Here is a 24,650-nt window from a genome sequence, read left to right as displayed (position 1 = left end):
GAGAGGTGGCATCCGAGACCAACACATTTCATATGCCGCGGGGCGAGAGATGACAATCACGCTGGACGATGTTTCCCAACTCTTAGGAGTTCGATCGAGGCAAAGCAAAGGATCGGGGACACCGATTTGACCTTGAACAGATTAAAAAGACTCCTCCACAAAAATCTTGGCATACCCATGGATAAGATAGATGCGGAGATGAAATCCAATAAGTTCACTTCCAAAGTTAGGATGGATTTCTTGATGAAGCAGTTTGCTGGGAAGGTAACAGATGAAGATTTACGTGATGAAAATGGGGTTGTTGTGAAGAAGGCGTCAACCCAAAAAGAGGTGCAGTTTGCTGTGAGAGCTTATCTGTTATTTTTCTTTGGATGTACCGCCTTCACCGACATCGTCACGTCGAACTGCAGTTCCCGCTTGTTATCCGAGATCGCCGAAATTTGCCGAGATCGGAGACTACGCGTGGGTGCTGACCTTTACCGGCTTACTTGTATGGGGTCTTGGGACTGCCACAAGTGCCAAGGTGAAGGGTGTTTCGTGCTATTTCACTCTCCCACGGTGTATTAGTTTTTGTTTTTCTTTTCAATGTCAATTTTATCTATCTATTATAATATTAACTCGGTGTCTATATTAATGTAGGCATGGATTTATGAGTACTTCCTTAGTGTTCGTGCCATACCCAAATGAGGACTATCATTTGAGCATGTCCCGCTCATAGGTACTTCGCCATCTCGATCTTTTATGCTAGCACAACAAATGATTGCATTGAACCCGAGCCACCATTGATATTATGACTTGTACCGATGTAAGCATTTTGTATGTAAATAGTTTTATTTATTAATTGATATTATTAGCATGTGGTTAATGATTAATTTCCTCGATCATAAGCTATTTGACAAAATTGAATGGTATCCCTATGTTGAAGTCCGAGCTACACGGGCCGGATGAAATAGCATTTTTTGAGGGATTTATATGTTTTCTTGATAATGTCGAAAGCAATGTAATGCAAGGGTTGTCGTCGGTTTTGGGTCATATGCGGTTTGTACCCTCCGGATCCTCCAAAACCAAAGACCTCGACGTGGAACTACTTCCCGGACGCTGGTATGATGTGAAATTTAATATTAAGGCCTTCCCTTTTGGAGTAATTGGCGTAATCACTTGATTCAACTTGAACAACGAGGACCCATTCCGCCTTATCCATGGGAGTATGTTAGTAGATACATGAGTTGGTACGAAAACAATAGTCATATTCAATGATAAACCCCGATCATCTTAGTCACTACTCCTTACGAGTCTTCCATATCATAATCAAAGCGAAGTTAATATCTTACAACGCTAATTTTGTTTTGTTTTGTTTTGGTATTTTATAAATGTAAATGTATATACTAATGTAGTTTTTCGCTTTTAATTTTGACAAAGACCCGTCCGTCGATGAAATTTCGCGCTTTCAATCAAGGCCCCGCAATTAGGTGGGATCATGATTCCGCAGACGATCGCACGAAACGAGTTCATGGAGGCATACAATTTGACCCGTGCAAGTTCATTGGACGATATCGTGAAGGAGCATAGGATTTAGGTATGTTGAGTTTGGTTAGTTTAGGGTTTAGTGGTTAGTTTGGTTAGTTTACCTCATTTTATCTTGTGTTGGGACGAGTGTTGGAAATGGAAATGGTTTGTTTGTGTTAGTTGAGATGATGCGGGGAGTGTTTATTTGCATTTGAGATGATGCGGGTTTTGCTTTACTTTTCAGTTTGTGTTAGTTGAGATGATGCGGGTTTTGCTTTACTTTTCAGTTTGTGTTAGTTGAGATGATGCGGGTTTTCCTTTACTTTTCAGTTTGTGTTAGTTGAGATGATGCGGGGAGTGTTTATTGGCATTTGTCTTTCTTTGTTCTTTTGAGAGTTGATCATGACTTAAGTTCAAGAGTTTTCCAATCAATGAGGTTTCTAGATTTGGTGTTGGATTTGACATATGTGGTAGTATTTATACCGATTCATGTGTTTTATTGGGGGTAATTAGGCAAAATGGTGGTGGCGAAGATGGTGAACATGAGGAAGCAAGTGGAGAGGTTAGTTTTTTCTCATAGACCTTAATAAAGCAGTTTGATTTAACTTTGCTTGACCGACCTGTTTATTCAATTTTTCTGTTTTTGGTGAAGGAGATAAAGAACAAAGAGTTAGATATACAACTAAAGTCAGAAAGTTAGATTGGAAATCTCTTTGTAGTCAAAAAAATGTTATGTTAGGACTCTTTGTAAGTGCAAGTTGTTGATATGTAGCAACTTAGCTTTATGTTTAGTAATTCGCATAATGTATTTCACATGGCGCCACATTGTTGAAATATGAAATGTAGTGATCTTGCTTTGGACTTGTCATTCTTTTCATGTTCACCTAAGATCCTAGGGTTTTTGGTGCAAGATCTAGTAAAACGGCATACCAAAGAATGGCCTTTGGTTATGTTTCTCGCTATTAGCGTGCATTGATTTTAATAGACGCCTGGCATGTCAGCTGGAGTAAACAGTTACACTACTTACCGGGGCTGCTGCGTAGATGTGCTTTGCTTAGATCTCGGTTTATATCCATTCAATGGCTCTTCTTGTGCTCTCCACAACTTCATGATTTTAATTTGTCACAAATAAGCATCTCTATTAATAATCTAATGCAGAACACAAAAATCCCAATGTTATTTGCCAAAACACAAAAATCTAATGCAAAGACGCAATGTTTTTGCCAAAACATAAAAGATCTGCTTTTTTGCCTCTTGAACGGTGTGTGGTCACACCGCTTGGGACTAAGTCCAAACGGTGTGGTCACACCATTTTTTTTTATCCAAGTTCAAATCCAAAGGATATGGCCACACCGTTTGGACTTAGTTCCAACGGCATATTAACCGGGGGACTGTTCAATAAGTATGGCCATATAGTTTGATTTGAACTTAGGACTTTGCCCCAAGCGGCATGGCCACACCGCTTGGTATTAGTACCAAACGGTGTGGCCATGCCGTTTGGGGCAAAGTCCAAACATTACACGCATTTTTTGCAAGTTCAAATCCAAACTATATGGCCATACCGTTTGGACTTAGTTCCAAACGGTGTATGCATCAAACGGTGTGGCCATGCCGTTTGGGGCAAAGTCCAAACAGACACGCCATTTTTTGTAAGTTCAAATCCAAACTATATGGCCATACTGTTTGGACTTAGTCCCAAACGGTGTGGCCATGCCGTTTGGAACTAAGTCCAAACGGTGTGGCCATATCCTTTGGATTTGAACTTGGATAAAAAAAAATGGTGTGTCTGTTTGGACTTTGTCCTCAAACGCATGGCACACCGCTTTGGCCTTAGTACCAAACGGTGTGGCCATGCCGTTTGAGACTAAGTCCAAACGGTGTGGCCATGCCGCTTGGGACAAAGTCCAGCGACCGCCATTTTTTTGCAAGTTCAAAGTCCAAACGATATGGCCACACCGTTTGACTTAATTAGTCCCAAACGTGTCCATGCCGTTTGGAACTAAGTCCAAACGGTGTGGCCATATCCTTTGATTTGAACTTGGATAAAAAATGGTGTGTCTGTTTGGACTTTGTCCCAAACGCATGGCCACACCGCTTGGTACTAAGGCCAAACGGTGTGGCCATGCCGTTTGGGACAAAGTTCAAACGGACACCATTTTTTTATCCAAGTTCAAATCCAAAGGATATGGCCACACCATTTGGACTTAGTTCCAAACAGCATGGCCACGCCGTTTGGGACTAAGTCCAAATGGTGTGGCCATATCGTTTGGACTTTGAACTTGCAAAAAATGCGGTCTGTTTAGACTTAGTCCCAACGGCATTGGCCATACCGTTTGGCCTTAGTACCAAACGGTGTGGCCATGCTGTTTGGGACTAAGTCCAAACGGTGTGGCCGGGACTAAGTCCAAACAGACACGCCATTTTTTTTTATCCAAGTTCAAATCCAAACGATATGGCCGTACCATTTGGACTTAGTTCCAAACGGCATGGCCACCACCGTTTAGACTAAGTCCAAACGGTGCGCCATATCGCTTGGATTTGAACTTGCATAAAAATGATTTGTCTGCTTTTTGCCCCTTGGCCACACCGGTCAAGAGGCAAAAAAACAAAGTTTCGTGTTTTGGCAATTTATCAGTTTGGTTTGTTTGTGTTGATATTGATTGATGATCATATGAGTTGAGGTAAATTTGTTGTTGACAAACGTTGGCATTATAATCGGTGGTATAGTATCCCGCATCAATACATCATATCAACTTACTTTAACAAAATTGCAAGTGGGCGCCAGGTAACAACAAAGAACATTTATAATAAGCACATCAAAATGCTTTATGCAATCCCAAATATTATTGTTCCAGATTACAACATTTAAGCACATCGAAATGAATTAGCAACAAGTATAGCCTGCCAAGCACCTAGCTTTGGCTTGTTCAAGCCTTTCCCCAAGTTTCAGCTCTCTTCAACTTCTCCACCTTCTTTCAACACTTCTACTTCTTCTCTCGCTTTTCCATGACAATTTCTCCCGCCAGTAGCTAATAACTCAATTTTGACGACTTTCTTCAATGGTGCATAGTCAAGGTGGCGTTGATACTGTGGGCATCTTGTGGAACTGTAGCAGTCGAAACATAACCGCAGAGAATGATGAAAAGATCAAGATCGACCGATGCAAAGTCGAGGGGCTGGAAACAAAAGATGAGTAGGCAGTATTTTTACCTAAAGCAAAGCTTTGCCTCCGATTCTCCATTTCTCCTTGAGCCATACTTCTCTTTTCTACAACATCAATGAGATTATAACTCAGTCTAATTAAACTCCCCAAATGTAACCTAAACCAGCAATATTGAACTTTGAAAATAAAAAGGGAGAAAGAAGTTATAAAAAAAAGCACCGGTCTATCATTATGATGTTTCCTATCTAAAGCCTAGCAGGCAACATTAGATACTATCCAATGGACATAATGATGCAATAGAACACAACCCTCGACACAGTTCAACTTAACAACACTTGATAAAACTCTAACAAGGATGCCATATCTAAACCACTCTTAACAAGTCTAGACATCAATGAAGTCCATGACGCGCAGATAAAATATCATTAGAACTAGTGAACATTTAGAATCAAAGAGTTTTGAATAAAGCTATACTTACAATCGACAGATTACGTATTATTTTTCTCCGGACAATTTCTCGAGTCATGGTTAGCAATCTGTCCACATCTATGACACTTTCTTCCTGAATTGTTTAGGGCTATCTCTTTGGGGATTTCCATCTATCCGCTTTCTTCCCCTCCCTTTGTTTGAGAAATGTTGGGATTCAAAATCAATAGCTGAAATAAAGACCGAATTAAAATAAATATTTATATCAAATTAAACACCGAATTAAACACTAAATTTATATCAAATTAAACATTCAAATAAAAAAACACCGCGATGTATTAACCGAAGGTATCGGGCTTTGCAACCGAAGCTCGCGAATCGAGGCTCTTCAACCGAGGCTCTCGAACTTCAAGCCTCTCCTTTGTAGGAAGTCTCATTAAACTTTGAAATTTCAATAGCCATTTCACCAATCTTTTCAATAAAATATGAATAACCCTCAAAAGTACGCGACGATCGTAGCCACTTGAGAAGCAACCTTGATAGAATGAGCCACTTTCAAAGGTTCATTTGAGACATTCCCACCACAAATCCAAGATCAAACTCCGCTCTATAAAGTTGTTAGCCTTTGCATCCACCGCTAATCTAAAATGGTTTGGAATCTCTTCAATCTCGTAGCGATAAAACCTTTAAGATATGACCAAAAAGCAAACCCATAAACTGAAAGTACTTGCATTCGCAGCCTCTAAGGTTCCTCTATCGAAACTCACTCTCCAAACAGAATTCTTCACCGGTCTCTCCATTTCACCATGTAGCTTCCGTTCCATACCTATCAACTGTTCCCCATCAATTTTGTACTCCATCTTTGCCTTTTCTAGTTGCTCTTTAAATTTATTGAATATTGAGATCGTATAGACCTTTGGCGGCATGCATAAGGAGGAAAGCATCGTTAGGCACAACCGCGAACTATGCTCGGTGCGGTAATCGTAATCTCTTTCTTTCCTAGCAAGAAAAGCTAAAGACTTCTCATTACCATTTACAAACTGCATAAGTTTAGTCGCCGAATTGACAAACCGGTCATAATGAGCATTCATCGATTCACTCGACCCGGTGTGTGCATACCAAAGAAAAAGGTGCCACCGAGATAACAAGGAACCCATTTCTCCTGCATTGAATATATCTCACAACCAAGGATTTTCGCATTAAACTCATACTTCTCAATGATTGTACACCATCTTCTCTCAAAATCAACAATCCTATACCTAAAAAAAATAGTGTTCTTCAACTCGCTTACCAATGTCTCAAATTTGGTAAATGACATCTTCTTGAATTTCTGCATAATATGCCAAAGACAAGAATCGATGACGAGTACTAGGAAACACTTTGGCAATGGCTGCAGCCATCGCTTCTATCCCGGTCGTTGATGATTGCAGCTTGGCGACGACCACCCATGGTCGCAAGCCAGCCTTAAATAGCCATATGAATGTATCTTCTGGTCTCATCAAGCAACAATGCTAAACCAAACTGAATCGACTGATAATGATGGTTGACTCCAGTAAAAGGGGAAAAAGGCATGGAATATGCATTGGTACGATATGTGGTATCAAAAGACACAACATCCTCAAAATAGTCATACTGGCATCGAGACCTCCCATGAACCCAGAAAAAGTTCACCGCAGTCCCATTTTCATCTAAATCAATAGCATAGTAGAACTGGGGATCCTCGGCACTCTTCTACATAAAATATTGCAGCACGGCAGTTGCATCACCTTCTTTAGGCATCTTTCTGGTCAAACCATAATAATGGTTCCAACAATCTTTCTGTGTAAACCCAACTTCCTCTACATGGAAAACAGATGCCACTTTCCCAACAGATAAATTATTATCACTAAATATCTCGGTCAAGCACTTCGCTGCTTCAGGCATATGTTTGTTAGTTTTCATGCAATATCTCTTCGATGGGGTCACCAGATCGTGACTATGGTCATTATGAGGAACGCTGACCTCATATATCTCTTCATGCATTCTTTTCTTAATACAAATTCTAGCTTGGCAACCACACCGGATAGTTGATGTATTTCTTGATCGGACTTCATCTCTTTGTGGACCCCTTCACGGAGCAAACCAAGAAACAACCACTAACCAAATCCACCTGATTTTGTTGCTTGAAGTCGCCCGAACACGAAGTCTCAAATCCCTCTTGTTGACCATACTCTTTGTAATAAGTCTTTGCCTCATCAACACTTGTAAAAGTCATTCCTATATAAGGAGCAGCTAATGTTTGCGTGCCTTGAACAGGGGCTTTAGTAGACGAAGACCCAACTACGTCTTCTTTGATATTGATTGATGTCTCTGTCTCTATTTCTATAAATCGAAAAAATTAAAAATATAAATAACTTAAACAGTCAAAAATCCCAATGTACATAAACAATGTAAATAACTTAAACATCAAAACTCTGACAGAGTTAACCGAACTCTGATAGAGTTCAAAACTCTGATAGAGTTCACCGAACTCTGACAGAGTTCAAAACTTTGACAGAGTTAACCGAATATGCTACTTCACCAAACTCTGATAGAGTTCAAAACTCTGAAAGAGTTCAAAACTCTGACAGAGTTCACCGAATATGCTAGTTCACCGAACTCTGAAAGAGTTCAAAACTCTGATCGAGTTCACCGAACTCTGACAGAGTTCAAAACTTTGACAGAGTTAACTGAATATGCTACTTCACCGAACTCTGACAGAGTTCACCGAATATGCTAGTTCACCGAACTCTGAAAGAGTTCAAAACTCTGATCGAGTTCACCGAATATGCTACTTCACCGAACTCTGAAAGAGTTCAAAACTCTGATAGAGTTCACCGAACTCTGACAGAGTTCAAAACTCTGACAGAGTTAACCGAATATGCTACTTCACCGAACTCTGACAGAGTTCACTGAATATGCTAGTTCACCGAACTCTGACAAAGTTCACCGAATATGCTAGTTCACTGAACTCTGATAGAGTTCAAAACTCTGATAGAGTTCACCGAACTCTGACAGAGTTCAAAACTCTGACAGAGTTAACCGAATATGTTAATTCACCGAACTCTGACAGAGTTCAAAACTCTGACAGAGTTCACAGAATATGCTAGTTCACCTAACTCCCGACAGAAGTTCACCAATATGCTAGTTCATCGAACTCGACAGTTCAAAACTCGAAGAGTTCCAAACTCGATAGAGTTCACGAACTCCTCGAGTTAACTAAATATGCTATTTCACCAACTCCGGCAGAGTTCACCGAATATGTTAGTTAACCGAACTCTGACAGAGTTCAAAACTCTGACAGAGTTCACTAAACTCTGACAGAATTCACCGAATATGTTAATTCACCGAACTCTGACAGAGTTCAAAACTCTGAAAGAGTTCAAAACTCTGATAGAGTTCACCGAACTCTGACAGAGTTCAAAACTCTAACAGAATACGACATGAAGAATACGACAGAGTTCAAAACTCTGACAGAGTTCAAAACTCTGACAGAATACGGCATGAAGAAAATGACAGAGTTCATCGAAATTGTCGCCGTCTTTAAACGAGGCTATCAATCATAACTATAATCATATCAACCTAAATTAAATCAAAATTCAAGTTTTTATGGTATAATGACAATCCAAGTGTCAATTAAAACGTTCCAATAGGCAAATACCATAACCAAAAGTGCACTATAGTAATTACATATCTATTAATTCTATCCACAAAGACAGTCAAAAGAAGTTTAAATTTGAATTGATGCAACTGGTAGTTGAATTATCTCAAGATTTGAAGAGAAGAAGAAGCCGAATTGCCAAAGTAAACCCTCAGAGAAGAAGAAGCCGAGAGAGAGAGAGAGAGAGAACCCAATTTCGTAATTTTTGTGATTTTCATTTTTTTTTATTTTGAAATACAGCGAAATATTGAAATATCAGTTTTATCGGGTTTAGATCTTCGATCTTGAGGGCTTAGATCGGACGGTTTCAAGAGAAGAGTGAGATAAGAGTGTCACTATAAGAGTGGCACCCTAGACAAACCGTATATATATATATATATATATATATATATATATATATATATATATATATATATATATATATATATATATATCAGCCTACCCATTCTTTGAATGAGTTTGAGAATAGAGACGAAGAATAGAAAAGAGAAAGACCTTTGAAATCAAGAATTTGTTAGTCGCTTCAGATAAGAAAAGAAAGTTTCCATCCAAATAAAAAAAATAAAAATAAATAAATAAAGAAAATAAAGAGTTAGAACTCCAAAAAAATAGAATCAAAGGAGTCAAAAGCCAAAGAAAAAGAAAAAAAAATGGCTAAGGATGGAAACAAAATGTAGAAGCAAAAGTAAAGAATAAGGTTTTCTCTAGTTACATAATATGAAGACTCTATTATCTCAGACTTGCTCGTTTTGAATATCTATTTTCTTTCTTCTTAAACCATCTCCTAATACCCGCAACACCTAATAAAGACTTCTAGTTCAATTAGGAATAGGTTAGTGTGATAGTAAGTGGCAGATGTGTTTGATCGACTCCGGCTTCCTTGTGTGTCATTGAGATTGTAAGGTAAAGTGTGCCCACTGGACACTGGAGTAGCGAAACTTGAGCGGAAAAATCAGAGTGGTTTTTGTCTTGACATTTATATGAGGACCTACTTAAGGACGCTATTCCGAGTTTTCATAAACGGACCTGCTAGTGCATTTCATAGTATTACTCATTGTATATATGTTTATTCAGAGATGATTGATTATTATGCATATATTAGCTTAGGTGTCTAATTTGATTATTCTCAGATTCATTGCTAGTGAGATATATAGATAATTGAGACATAAATAAGAAAACAATAGTTTTATTTCTTAGTCGTTGTAGTATAGATGAAGTTTGTGAGTACCTTCACTGGAAAACTCTCATGAGGCTATAACTCATCCACTAGGGAATTCCTAGTGGTTTAAGGCCTTGTTGCATATGGTCAATGCAATCGCACTCGGTGAAATGAGAGTAGTTAGAACTCCATTTTTGGTCACTTATTCTAATTTCTCATATTTGATTAAGGACAAGCAAAATGCTGTTTGGGGGTGGTTTGATAAGAGCCTAAAACTATAGTTTTAACCCCTTAACAATCATACTTTTAGACCAATTATAGGAGTAATAAATAAGAGTTAATGCTGATTACATGCTTTTATGTATTTTAGGCATTGGAGTTGATTATGTGCAGAAATGTGCCACTTTTGTGAGATAAAGGAGCAAGGGTTGGCTGCTAAGGCGTTCTGTGATTAAAGGCCAAGATTCAAGGAGAAAAAGTCTTTAAAAGCCCGGTCAAAGCTGAAAAGTCAAAGTCAATGCGGGCAGAAACAACACATAAAAATCAGTAGAACTTTCGAAGATTGCATCTTTGGACTCATACCTCAGAATTGGGCCTACCTTATTGCAAAACAACCGGCTTGAAAAGAGCTTTCCAATGGTCTAAGACTTGACCCAATCAGAGGAGCAGAAGTGGACGAAAAGTCTGTTGAAGCAAAATCTAGCTGAAAAGGCCTCTATGGACTGAAGAAATTGGGTTTTGGGATCGATTTTCGGACCCAAAACTTGGCTCCTCAGCCCATACACGAAAATGTGGATCTTGTCTCCTCCATTTCAACACACAAGACTTAACTCTTAAAAAAGTAGTTTTTTTGGATAGCCATTAGAGCATAGAGTTTTAGATCTAGATTTTAGACTCAATTAATTAATTAGTTTTTATTATCTTGTTTTAATTTAGTTATTGAATCAATTGTTATTTCTTCATTAGATCAATAAAGTTAGTTAGTTCTTCATAATCTAGTTTCATTTTCCATTAATTATTTAGTTTCAATTCATAGATTTAGTTATTTGTCATTACTAGTTTCAATTAATTCTTGCATGATTAGATTTCCATTTGAATTCAAATAAACAAATTTAGAATCTTTATATCATGTCTTGTTTAAATTCAATTGGAAATGATAGTTTAATGACTCTAGGCTAAACCTCCATTAGAGGGGTTTGAGGAAGCCTTGATGAAAGCTTGGTTGTTGTTAGCGTAGAATAGTCATAATTTTCCATTCCAATCTAGAAAGTAATTAGTTCACCATGAGAATGGGTTTGATTGCTTCACATGCTAGTTGTTAGTTGGTAGAGATTACCATGAATAATTAGGGATTAGGAACACCCAATTGCTATGCGAAAGCATTGCAATTTGGATTACGACGAATCTTCGCTAGTTAATTAAGTCGAGTTAAGGTGGAATCAATCCCCCCTAATTCTTTATCTAGTATCAATTTAACATTCCGTAGTTGAGTTATTCGTATCTTGTTTAGTATTTGAATTTGCATTGTAGTATAAATTCCATCAAACTCTAATTAACTTTGGATAGATTAATAATCTTAGGAAACACGAATTCTAAAGAACTAGGAGTGGAACGAATCTTTTACTCCAACTCTATTGCGATAGAATCGAGAGTAGAAAACTTTGATAAACAATTTAGAGACACAAGTTTAGTTTTAGTTTTATTTGCGTTTGAGTCTCGTTACTTATTCGTAGGTAAAACTATTTATTTCTACTATTATCAATGACCACTATGAAGGATACTTTGGGCAAGAAGAGTACGGAATTAGACCTCATGATATGGGAATTTTCAACCTTAAAGATTGTATGGTTGAGCCACATTACTGAACTGGCGAACTGACTCCAAAAATATCAACCCGGCATCTGGGTGGAACCTATGCTGTAGCAGTGCTCTGCATGGGGTTCTCCATTGTTTCAGAGTACAATATACTTCGTTGGAGTTTAACTTACTTGTTATCTGAGTATGTTTTGCTCTTTTCTTTTTGGGTTGGTAAGTTGCTTTCGTATTTTGTCAAAACTTTCATGTAACCATAATTATTAATCTTATGTTTACACTTTACATTATTGAGTTTGGAGTAAATTAATTCTTTAATTTTTATTTTTTGAATAAGTTATGCATTAAGGCAGACCCCTACCAAGTACTATTAAAATCAAGCATGAAGCTTAACTAAGGTTGTCAAGGCCATACCTACTGATCCGCAGTCCACGAACCCTAAACAAATGATATAAGCTATACACTGGGAAGTTTCTAGAACTGAGTAACTAACACTAACTGGTATGGCATAGAAAATCCGATAGCAAACCCAGTTCTGACAACAACATTTCAAGGTCGGTTCTTTTCCGAGGCATTATATTGCAAGGATTAGATTTTGCTTTCATATTCACTACATGAAAACTACATCTCCATCTAGAAAATTCATGAGAAGCTTCCTTTTTCCTATCTAGTATCCACTACATAAAAAACTATATCTCCGTCCAGCAAATTCATGACAAGCTACCACCTGATGCTTTGTTATTAGTACTTTACAACATTGAGCGCAGATGCATTTGATAGGGTTAAAAGGGTCTGTGTCTACATCACCACATGCTGAAGCATATGATTGAACATTCAAGGAACTTAATGGCTCTATATGCCAACCTTCAGTGTTCTTTGGAAGACAAAACATATAAAAGAGAATTTGGACTATCGTACCATGAACTTGACAAAGTCAACACAATGAATAAATCCAATTACTTTCTCTTTTTCTTCCTAGTCCTTTCTGGTAAATCCAAGATCCTTGTCTAAGAAACTCAATTACGATTTTTCTACTAAACACCCAAAGAAACAAAAATAATTCAGTAAGGCTTACCTGAAATTAAATGAATTTGGTGAAGGGAAAAGAATTGAACTGAAGCTTACTTGGTTCACTTTCGATAAAAACGGATGAATGGGAGAAGATATGAAAATGAGTTTTGTATCTAATGGAAATTTCAGTAATAGATTAGCCGCCCATGGTTTAGTTCATATTTGGAAGAGAGATAAAACCCTAAACATGCTCTTTCTTAATTATTTTCCTTCTTTTTTTTTTTTTTTTTTTTTTTTTTTAATTTTTTTTTTTAATTTTTAGGCACGAGTTAATGAAAACATGGGCGGGATAGATCGAAATAAAGAGTTGGTCGAATTTTTCAGTTCTTTCTATATTAAAAGAGGGAGTGACTCTAGAGGACAAATCGGCAGAAAGAAGAACTCTAGAGGACACATTATTTTTGTAATCACTCACAAGGATCGGGTGGATGAAAGTTCAAGTTTACTCTTGACGCGAAATAAGAATGGCTCGGGTAGATGAAAGGTCAAGTATACCCCTGAAGAAAAAAAAATAAATGGCCTGACCCAACTGAAACAACCCAGTTATGAATATTGATTGTTCATACCCACAATAGATATGAACAATGATTGTTCATACCTATTCATGTATGAACAATAGCAATGAACATTGATTGTTCATACCCCCAATTATGAACAGTAGCTATGAACAATGAGTATTCATACCTATTTGAGCTATGAACAAGCATTGTTCATACCTATCCATGTATGAACATTGATCCAGTTATAAACATTGATTGTTCATACCCACAATAGGTATGAACATTGATTGTTCATACCTACCCATGCTGAACATCAACTATGAACATTGATTGTGGCTATGAAAACATGAACCCAAAACAGATATGAACAATAACTGTTCATACCCCAAATTATGAACATTAGCTATGAACAATAGGTATGAACAAAACAGATATGAACAATAAATGTTCACACCCAAAACAGATATGAACATTGATTGTTCATACCTTGTTTGGGTATGAACAATCCGTGTTCATACCCAAAAAAAAATGAACCCAAAACATATATGAACAATAAATGTTCATACCCAAAACAGACATGAACATTGATTGTTCATACCCAAAACATATATGAACAATAAATGTTCAAACCTAAAACATTTATGAACATTGATTGTTCATACCTACTTAAAAAACATATGAACCAAAAACAGATATGAACATTGATTGTTCATACCCAAAACATATATGAACATTCATTGTTCATACCCAAAACAGATATGAAAAATACGTGTTCATACCAACAAAAAAACACGAACCCAAAGCAGATATGAACAATAAATGTTTATACCCAAAATAGATATGAACAATACGTGTTCATACTTAAATTAGTTATGAACAATACATGTTTAACAGTAAAAATGAACAATCATTGTTTGATTAACATTAAAATTTTAGAGGATCTTGGTGGAATCGAACCACCATCACCTTTGGATATCTCCAAAGTGCTCACCCATTTGAGCTAAAGATCCACCAAGGTTTAATTAAAAAAGAAAAAAGAAAAGATAAAATGATAATGGTGTGATACTTCATCTTCAATGATCGATCTAGCTTGTATAATAGTTTTATTAGATTTATGGTGATTTAGCGGTAAATCATCACCGTTCGGCTTACGTACTAATGTGTACAAGTCACTAAAACAGATTAATTGTTTCCATATCCTCAAAGAATACACTACTCCCACTTGAAAAGATTTATCACATAAACGTGTTCTACGAATGGGTGCCATTATATTAAATTATTCTAAAAAATATTAGCAACTATGCATAGCTATGAGATATGAAAAATTATATTAATTACTCATTTAAATTTCTTGTACCACTCTCTATAAAAAGGAAGTACCAAACCTTGATAAAACTCATCGACTTCTTTTTATTGTTAGGTTTAATAATAGAAGTTTGATTGAAGTTTTGTGAGAATGCCCAATGCGGCGAAGATAATATTGAAGCTAGCTACTTCAATAGCAAGACATTCCCAATCATAATAAAATAATTATAATAAACACTATTTAAAATGCAAAACTATATTTGTCGAGACATTTATTCCCCCTACATATAATACAAATATATTTTAGGGTTATTAGTTCAATGCATTTGCATCAAGTTTCTTATTTTCTATTAATTATTCTTTGAGGTTAGTTTAATGTAGTATGTTGCATCTAGTTTCCAATTTCTCATTAATTATTCTTTGAGGTTAGTTCAATGCAGTTGCAATCAAGTTTTTGATTTCCCATTAATTATTATTTGAGGTTAGTTCAGTGCAATTGCATCCACTTTATGATTTCCCGTTAGTTATTCATTAAGATTAATTCAGTACAATTGCATCCAGTTTTCGATGTTTCGTTAATTAGTCTTTGAGATTAGTTCATTGCATTTGCATCCAAGTTCCAATCTCTAGTTAATTACTCTTTGAGGTTTGTTTAATATATTTGCATCCAATTTTTGATTTCCCGTTAATTGTTTTTCTAGGTTAGTTCAATAGTTTACAATTTCTATACAGTTTGCATACATGTAAGAGTCTATTTTTATAAACTCATTTTCGTTTTAGGTTCCTCATTACTCATGTGAGAAGGCTAAAAAAATGGACATTTATGCTTTGAGGTCAGTGCGATGCAGTTACATCCTACTTCCGATTTCTAGTTAAGTATTTTTTGAGGTTATTTCAATGCATTTGCATCTAATTTCTGATTTCCCATTAGTTAATATCTAATTTTAGTTTAATGCAGTTGCATCCAATTTTTGGTTTTCCGTTAATTATTCTTTGAGGTTAGTTAAATGCAGTTGCATCCAATTTCTGATTTTATGTTAATTGTTATTTGAGGTTCATTCAATGCATTTGCATCAAGTTTTCGATTTCCCAATAATTAGTTTTTGAGGTTAGTTCAATGCAATTACATCAAATTTATAATTTCCTTTTAATTATTCATTTAGGTTAGTTCAGTGCAGTTTCATTCATTTTTCAATATTTCGTTAATTAGTTTTTGAGATTAGTTCATTGTATTTGGATCCAATTTTCGATTTCCCGTTAATAACTCTTTAAGGTTAGTTCAGTACATATGCATCTAGTTTCTGATTATTTATGCTTTGAGGTTAGTTCGATACAATTATATCCGATTTCTGATTTCCCGTTAACTATTCTTTGAGGTTATTTCAATGCATTTGCATTTAGTTTCCGATTTCCCACAAATTATTGTTGAGGTTAGTTCAATGCAGTTGCATTCGGTTTTTGATTTTCTGTTAATTAATTTTTGAGTTAAGTTCAATGCATTTGCATAGAGTTTCCGATTTCCCATTAATTATTATTTTAGGTTTCACTACAAGAAAATGGACTTTTTCCCACGGTTGCCTGGTATTTTTTCCCATGGCCTAAAACCTTTGCATATTCTCCCACATATTTTGACCGTAGTAAATGGGTTTATCTTCATTCCGTGACTTTAATACTTTTACCGACGGTTTAAATGTTTACTTTGACCGTGGGTGCAGCCACGAAGAGAAACCGTTGGTACCCATTTTTAGATCCAGGACGGATGTTCCATGCGTTTTGACCATAGGAATAGGGCTACAAAATAATTCCAACACGCAGAAATTAAGTTCCCCCACAGCTTCTCCCCCACCGCCACATGCCTTTTCTCCTTCCCCCACTTAGCTTCTCCCCCACCGCCAGTTACTTTTTCTCCTTCCATACCGCCACTTACCTTTTCACCTTACTTTGTAAGTTCCATCTTTAGACAATTGTTTAATTTTTTTAAAAAAAAGTAAGGATTTTGATGGCTTTCTTTTATTCTATGTTCTTTTTCTCTAATTGTGTTGTTGGCATGCAGATTTGAAGAGGATATTTGGGCTGATTTGAAATTTGTTTTGCAAGCCTTAACAGGTAACTGTATACCTATTAAACTAATCCACCTACTATTTTTTTTTTCTTCTCTTTCTCCTTCTCTCATCTCAATAGATTTTACATGAATCTTATGAACTTAAAATGGTTTTCAGAAATTTGTGAAGGCATATATTTCAAATGGTGTTCAGAACATCAAATTTTTATTTCAAGCACCGATTTTTATTACAATTTTCATTGTTTTATCTTTCGTTTGTGCTGGAATGGTTGAAAGCTAGCTTGTAAGTCTCATAGGTATTACCTGGAAACAACTAATACCTATGAGATATTTATATTTTTTTTCTTCTTCTTGTGCATTTGCGTTGTTATTTATGTATGTATTAAAACTTTTCTTTGTGTTCTGTTATGTTAGAGTTTGAAACATCAAAGGAAATGGAAGTCTGATCCAAATTACACTAAAGCTTGGTATGATAGAGGTGCAAAAGTTCATAAGGCGGAAAAGTATAGGAAGGGTGCTTGTGAGAAGTAAGTATATTTTATTTTTGGTTTAATAAGTAAATGTCAATATTCTACCTTAGAATTTGGAGGTTTTATATTCCATCATTAGGTGGAGTTGACATAGTTTAGACTATGAAATTTATCAAATGGAAAAATAGGTTCACTTTCTTTTTTGCCTTCAAAATATAAAAATGAGTTGTCAAAATCTTGTATGGAAGGCTTTAATTTATAATTGATGAGACCATAAGCCCGTTTCATGTATACTGTTTATGTACTTATCAAGTACTGTCTAAATTAAAAAATATGGTGCATATTGATTGAATGAATCATCTTATCTTGTCACAGTTGTGGTGCAATCACACATGATGCAAAGGCATGCATGGATAGGCCTTAGAAAAAAGGAGCAAAATGGACGAATATGTACATAGCACCTGATGAAAAGATCGAGACTTTTGAGCTTGATTATGTTGGCAAGCGGGATCGTTGGAATGGGTATGACACGACAACATTTGCTCGTGTCATTGAAAGATACAAAGCAAGGGATGAGGCCAGGAGGAAATACTTGAAAGAGCAGCAGCGGAAAAAGTTAGAGGAGAAAAACAGTAATCCTAGTGAACAAGTTGAGGTTAGTGAGGAGGAGGAGGAGGATGATGAAGATTCATTGAAGGTAGATGAAGCAAAGGTGGTCGAGAGCAAACAAATGGACTTTGCAAAGGTTGAAAAGCGTGCGCATTCTAATCGAGGTGGCGGCCACAGAACCGTAAGGTAAGTGTTTTGCTTATTTCTAAACTATGTCTAGGAGAATGGTCTGTCTTCAGATAGTCTCCCCCACTTTCTCACACACACAGCCATACACTAATTTATGTAGTTGACTAGTTTTCCTGCATCTTGAGTAGCAGTTTTTGTAGTTTATGCATCTCGAACCTTTAACTGAAGTTATTGATTTCAGGAACTTGCGAATTCGTGAGGATACAACAAAATACCTTTTGAATCTTAACATCAATTTTGCCCATTACGATCCCAAAACATGGTCTATGCGTGAAGTTCCTCTTTCGGACAGTGATCTAAATGAGAAGTTTTACGGAGTGAGTGTTTAAACTTGACACTTCTGATTCATTAATATACACACCTTACTCATGGTGTTAATCAATTTGAGTTTTGTTCTTCAGGGTGATAATCAGTATATAACAAGTGGTCAAGCAATGGAGTTCAAGCAGCTTAATGTTCATGCTTGGGAACTATATGAAAAAGGGCAAGATGTTCATATGCAGGTAGCTCCTTCTCAGCCGAATCACAGATAAAAATTATAAGGTTATCAAGGAGAAATTAAAGTCTAAAACAAAAGATATAATTATGGAGAAGTATGGAAATGCAAAGAAAGAAGAAAAATTCCTAAAGAACTTCTCTTAGGACAAAGTGAGAAACAAGTTGAATATGATCATGCTGGTAGAGTGATTAAAGACCAGGTAAGTTGTTTAACATTTATTCATGTATATGTTCATTGGTTCCCTTGTTTCATTGTCGAGCCTTAGTATTTGGAAACCCCTTTTAGTCTTCAACAACACTTTTCATTCCCGCTTCAATTTGGATGGCATCTTTTTTCGCAAATTAAACTTCTATGGATGGGTATATCTGTCTTAGTTCACTTATTCACTTAAGCTGCAGACTAGCAGAGCTGTTGGCACTTTGCGGTCAATGTAGTCTGATGGGACTCAACTCTCAAGTTCCATTCATTGGACAGTATGAAATAGTTGAAATGGTCAACTTAAGTTCTCAGTTGTCTACTTAGGTGATCTATGGTTTCCAGGTTTTTTGGTCCCTTTAGGCATCTGCTTGCCTTAAATATGATGTGTAGTCAGATTATGATCCTGGCTTTATATTTAGTGATTTTAAATCCTTTTATGGATTAATGCCCCCCTCAATCTGTTTTAGGACTGGTCTATCATTTGTAACAACTCTGATATTTCTTGTATTTTGGTTTTTTTTCTAAAATTTGATGATTTTGAGATGTAGCTGTTCTCACATATATATGGTATTTGCAGGAGACAAAGACTTCCAAGAAGTAAGTATGAGGAGGATGTCTATATTAACTCGATTGGGGTTACAAATGCCGCAAGCAAATAATCGAGAACAGCCACCTTTGGCAAATGGAATTGAGGTTTGCCGAAGCGACTACAAATCTTATGAAAGCTAACATTGCTCGTAAAGAGGCCACTCAAGGTGAGTCTCAAGCTTCTATAAAAGATCGCCTCTGTAAAATATAGACATGCTTTTAAGTTGCTAAAATTATAAAATCAAAGAATTAAAACCAAAGGGTTTGCCATGATAAATTGATTTTACAAGTGGGGTCAATTGCTTATTAATTGAACCGGATGTAATCTTTTTCTCGGGTCGGTAATTGCCTTCTTTTTGTATTTATAATTTCACCAACATTGAATATTGTCTTTTGATGTTAAACTATAGTGAATATAAAATTTGAAGGAATCTCCATTGAAAATTGTTTTTTTGTTTTTCTTCTTTGACGCTTTTAAAAAATACTTGCAATGTGTAGCCTAACATGTCTTAAATCTTACGAGGATCCTACACCAGTAGAACACAAAAATCTTGCTACTTGAGGAACCGATGTGCCTGATGGTGTGGTTCTTGACCAGAAAAAAACTTGCTGAATCACTTAAGAAGGTTTGTGTGTCCGTTGTTATTCCTTTTCCTATTATATGCTTATTACGTCAACAGTTGGCTATATATGTACGTGTTTTTTGCTTGAAACTCAAATTTTACCTTAAGAAGCTCTTGATCTCAACTTAAAACACATTCAAGCTTTAACTTATTTTGTGCTTGGAATGGTCGAGTTGAGGCACAAACCATCCCATTGTAAGAAATGAAAGCAAGAATTGTTTATAGTTATATATATTTTTTTCTACTTGTATTTAAGTTGAATGAGAGCATTGATTCGAAGGAAATGGAACAAATACAGTAAGTGGGTTCCTTATCAGTTTATTTTTAGAGTAATAATTTAATTACTTAATAGCCTTTTCTTTTGTTTGTATGTTGATCTTTAGAGATGGAATGTACGTTAGAGTTCATGGAGCATTGAAAGTATTTTAGGGTAAAATCCAGTTGAACACATTTTCCATCAGGTATGCAATTCATGAACTTATTAAGCTCTTTGAATGCAAATATTCACTTGGTAAGTATTCGTTCCCGAGTTTGTAAAATGGACTTGAGGCAAGTGTTCTTGGCCTATCATTTTACAGTTTCACTACATCCATGCACTAGTCATTCCTTGATTGTTTAATATCTTGCTTTAAAGAGCTTAATAAGCAAGATATTAATCAATCAACGAAGAAGACATTCATAGACTTGATGTGAATAATTTGGATTTTGGACATTGACAGTATGATTTCACATGTACACTAATTCGCCATAGCAAGGTCAGTCTGTGAAGAAAAAAAAGTACTACCTGTATTCGTTTAGCCCACCACTTCACAAAAATAAATAATTGTTCCCCAATTTTATCGCATTTTCAATTGGAACTACATGTTAAGCACTCCTATTGTATGTGAACATATAGGTATTACTCTTAATAGTTTTTATAGAGTTTATTTGGAGATGGGATTTTATGGGATATAAAGTACATCAAGATGTTAATTATATTTAAGTTTGATGTATTTTATAACTATGTTTAGAACCTCTTTCCAATTTTGCCTAAACTTAGATTGTTGGAAGATTATATCTTTACAACGGGCTTTAAGGGAAATCTGAAATATATTCACTCACTCTTAAGTCACAACTTGGGAACTCCAGTGTTGTATGCGAGGGAGGATGCATCCTATTTGGGGAGGGACTTACTATCGATATGCTGCTAGTTTGTTTAAAGGAAAATCTTGAGACCCCGAACATTCTTTTTCAGGCCCTGCAAAAAAACTTGAATGAAATTGCTTACCACTTCATTGAGTGCATATATGTGCACCTCTACAACTCTAAATTACAGTAATTGTCACTTATCTCGATGAATATGTCTATCTTTAACATAATTTTGTATGCTTTTGACACCTCACATCTACATTTTTTATTAATGTGGTGTGTTTCCGCTTAAATCAGATGAAAGGTAGTGCACGGACACTCAACCCCATGCGACCAATTCTACCACAAGGGGAACTTGTCAACGGGATATCAAGGAGTCAATCAATAGCATATCAAGGTGTTCCAAATCAAGCAAAACACGAATTGGGTCTTACGTTTCCTTCCAATTTCCTTTTCTTTTTCAAATGTATTTAATGGAATGTTTTCCAATTTGTAAGTTTATGAGTAGCAGTATAGCTGTGACGGAATCAGTGGGACATCTAAGATGGTGCTTGATTATTTGCAGCTCTCTACAAACCTGTAAGTTAGGCGACAAAACTAACCCCTTTTATTTTTCTTTTCCTGCGGACAATTATAATGATCGTTGTGCACTAGATGTCTCTGGTTCCTTTCTAATCACCTGGTGTGAATGGTCCTTGATGGTGCAGATTGTATATGTAGTGCTTTTCTAGATTTCTCCGAAGTGTCTTACTAATGAATTTTGGTCTGTTTGCATCTCTTTGCCTTAATTTTAGTGTTGGCGATGAGGGGGTACATATAAATAAACTTGCCCAGCATCTTAAAAAGTTCCATTACAGAAAAATCAGGTATCTCTTCTCCCCCCCCCCCCCAACACACACACACACAGAGCTTTATGGTTTTTAGTCCTTCAGCTGTCAAAATTCAACATCTTCATCGATATTATTCAAGACTAGACAATACATACAGTTTTTTGTTTAGGACACCCTGCATTTCTGATTTTGGTATTCAATCATTTGACACAGGCATTTAAGCAAACGCTTGCTCCTTTTGGTATGTGTAGGGAATCTATCGGATTACTGGAAAATGAAGGCGTGATTTACACAACAATCGACAAGAACCACTATAAGTCTGCTTTAAATGGTTGAATGCTCTTTCTTCTTCGAGTTCATCAGTGTTTGTGATTTGGTTTTTTAATCCACTTTGTCATGCTGTAGCTTTGTCCCTTTTATTATTTTCAGTTTTATTTTGTTCTCTAAAAGTTGTAGATCCTACTATGTTGAAAGATAAATCGAGATGGTCGACGAAAGCTTACAATATTTAATTAATTTGCTAGGTCTCTGTTGATTGCCAGGATTTGCAGGCGAAATAGGAATTAAAATATCAATATGTTTTTTTTTAAAAATAAATAACTCTGCCACGGCCCATAGCCGTCGCAAAAGAACCTTTTCCCACGGTCGTCCACTTTACCCACGGTCAAATAACAATGGGCCAAAAACCATAATTCACGACGCAAACACCAAAGCCCACTCACTAAGACCGTAGGAAATATCTTTACCCATGGACTATAACCGTCGGTAAAACTAATCTTTTACCTACGGACTCAAACTGTGGGAAATATTGACCTTTTCCAACGTCTTTTCCTACGGTTTAAAACCGTGGCAATACCGACGGCAATGACCGACGCAAAGACCGTCGCTATTGGTGGGCTTTATCGACGGTCATGACTGTCGGCAGACCATTCCCGATGCACAAAAAGCCCACGGTCCTCTGATGGTCCAAAACCGTGGGAAAAGCCCTTTTCCCACAGTTTTTGACCGTGGTGTAAAACCTGTTTTCTTGTATTTGTTTGATGTATTTGCATACCGTTTCTGATTTTTTGTTAAATATTTTTCAAAGACTTCCATCCAATTTCTAATTTCTCATTAGTTATTCTCTATTGTTAGTTTAATTCAATTTGCATAAAAAGTTTTCGATTTCCCGTTAATTACTTTTTGAGCTCAGTTATGTATTTGAATCCAATTTTCAATTTCTTTATGATTATCCAATGTGGTGTGTAATACCAACTTCTACTGATCCATCTGTAGTGTCTTTGCAAACATGACATAAAAAGTAAATTATGCTTAATTTACTATGTGGGATCATCGAAGATTATCCAGTTCCTGATTTCCCATTAATTATTCTTTAAATTATGCATGACTCACTATGTGGAATCTTCAAAGATTATCTACAAATGGGTGTTGTTATATTAATTATTCTGAAAAATATTTGCAAATATGCAGAACTATTATATATTAATATTATATTGATCACTTAACCAAATTTCTTATAATGTGAAAACCTTACTCTCTATTAAAAAAAAAAAGAACTCACCTTTGATAAAACCCGGCCTACAACTTTATTTTGCTGTTTAATAATAGAAGTTTGATTAAAGTTTTGTGAGATTGCCTAATAAAACGAAGTTCATATATATTGAAGCTACTTGAATAGTAAGGAGTTCCCAGTCATACGGAAAGAGATAAGATAAACACCATTTTAAATGCAAAACTATACTTATCGAGACATTCCCACAACATATAACCCAACTATGTTTTAAGGTTAGTTCAATGCATTTGCATCTAGTTTCTGATTTTTCGTTATTTATATTTTGAGGTTAGTTCAATGCAGTTGCATCCAATTTCCAATTCCTGTTATTTATTTTTTGAGATCAGTTCAATGCAGTTGCATACAGTTTCTGATTTCTCGTTAATTATTCTTTTCAGTTACTTCAATACATTTGCATCCAATTTCCTGTTAATTGTTCTTTGAGGTCAGTTCAATGCATTTGCATCCAGTTTCTGATTTCCCATTAATTATTCTGTGAGATTAGTTTAATGCATTTGCATCCAGTTTCTTATTTCTCGTTTATTATTTGATAAAGTTGCATTTGCATCTAGTTTTTGATTTTTCGTTAATTATTGTTTTAGGTTAGTTAAATCACTACAAGAAAAAAAGCTTTATATCACTGTTAAAAATAGCCACAAAAAGTCTTTTGCCACTGTTTTTTTTTCCTAAACCGTGACGAAGTGAGAGTCATTTATTTTTTTTCCAAAACCATCACAAATATTTGTTCCATACTAGCCTCTCTCTACCATAAAAAATGATAACAACTGCTCAAAAACCGTCACAACAAATCATATAATTTGTGACGGTTTTAAATAAACAGTTATGCATTCATCATTTTTAACGGTCTTAAAACCATAAAAAACAGTACAACTGCTCAAAAACCGTTACAACAAATCATATAATTTGTGACGGTTTTAAATAAACTGTTATGTATTCATCATTTTTAACGATCATAATAAGTACCATTAGTCATGATGGTTTAGATAAAACAATGATATATATATATATATATATATATATATATATATATATATATATATATATATATATATATATATTAAAAAAAAAAAAAAAAAAAACCCTGAATATATATAAAAACCCCCAAAATTAGAGACCTGCAATAAACTACACACTTGAATAAACTACATATCTGGATATGATCCATTAAATTTCAAATAACACTCATATATATTGCTAATTTCATTAAAACATTCCAATCCCATTGGATAACCAATATATATTTGTACTTAATCGTAAAAC

At 35.7% G+C, this 24,650-nt stretch overlaps 1 pseudogene across 1 annotated transcript; it reads left to right on the top strand.

Moving 5' to 3' along the window:
* Nucleotides 1-16,262: 16,262 nt before the first annotated feature.
* On the top strand, nt 16,263-20,570 carry LOC147511094 (pre-mRNA-splicing factor SLU7-like; annotated as a pseudogene). Its single transcript, XR_015216028.1, has 7 exons — nt 16,263-16,355; nt 17,098-17,210; nt 17,529-17,948; nt 18,133-18,268; nt 18,353-18,644; nt 19,222-19,403; nt 20,243-20,570. The product of XR_015216028.1 is annotated as a pre-mRNA-splicing factor SLU7-like (transcript).
* The last annotated feature ends 4,080 nt before the right edge of the window (nt 20,571-24,650 follow it).

This window comes from Coptis chinensis, chromosome 3 (assembly GCF_015680905.1).
Source record: "Coptis chinensis isolate HL-2020 chromosome 3, ASM1568090v1, whole genome shotgun sequence".
NCBI lineage: Eukaryota > Viridiplantae > Streptophyta > Magnoliopsida > Ranunculales > Ranunculaceae > Coptis > Coptis chinensis.
The sequence above is the reverse complement of the archived record's forward strand: the minus strand, read 5'-3'. Positions and strand labels throughout refer to the sequence as shown.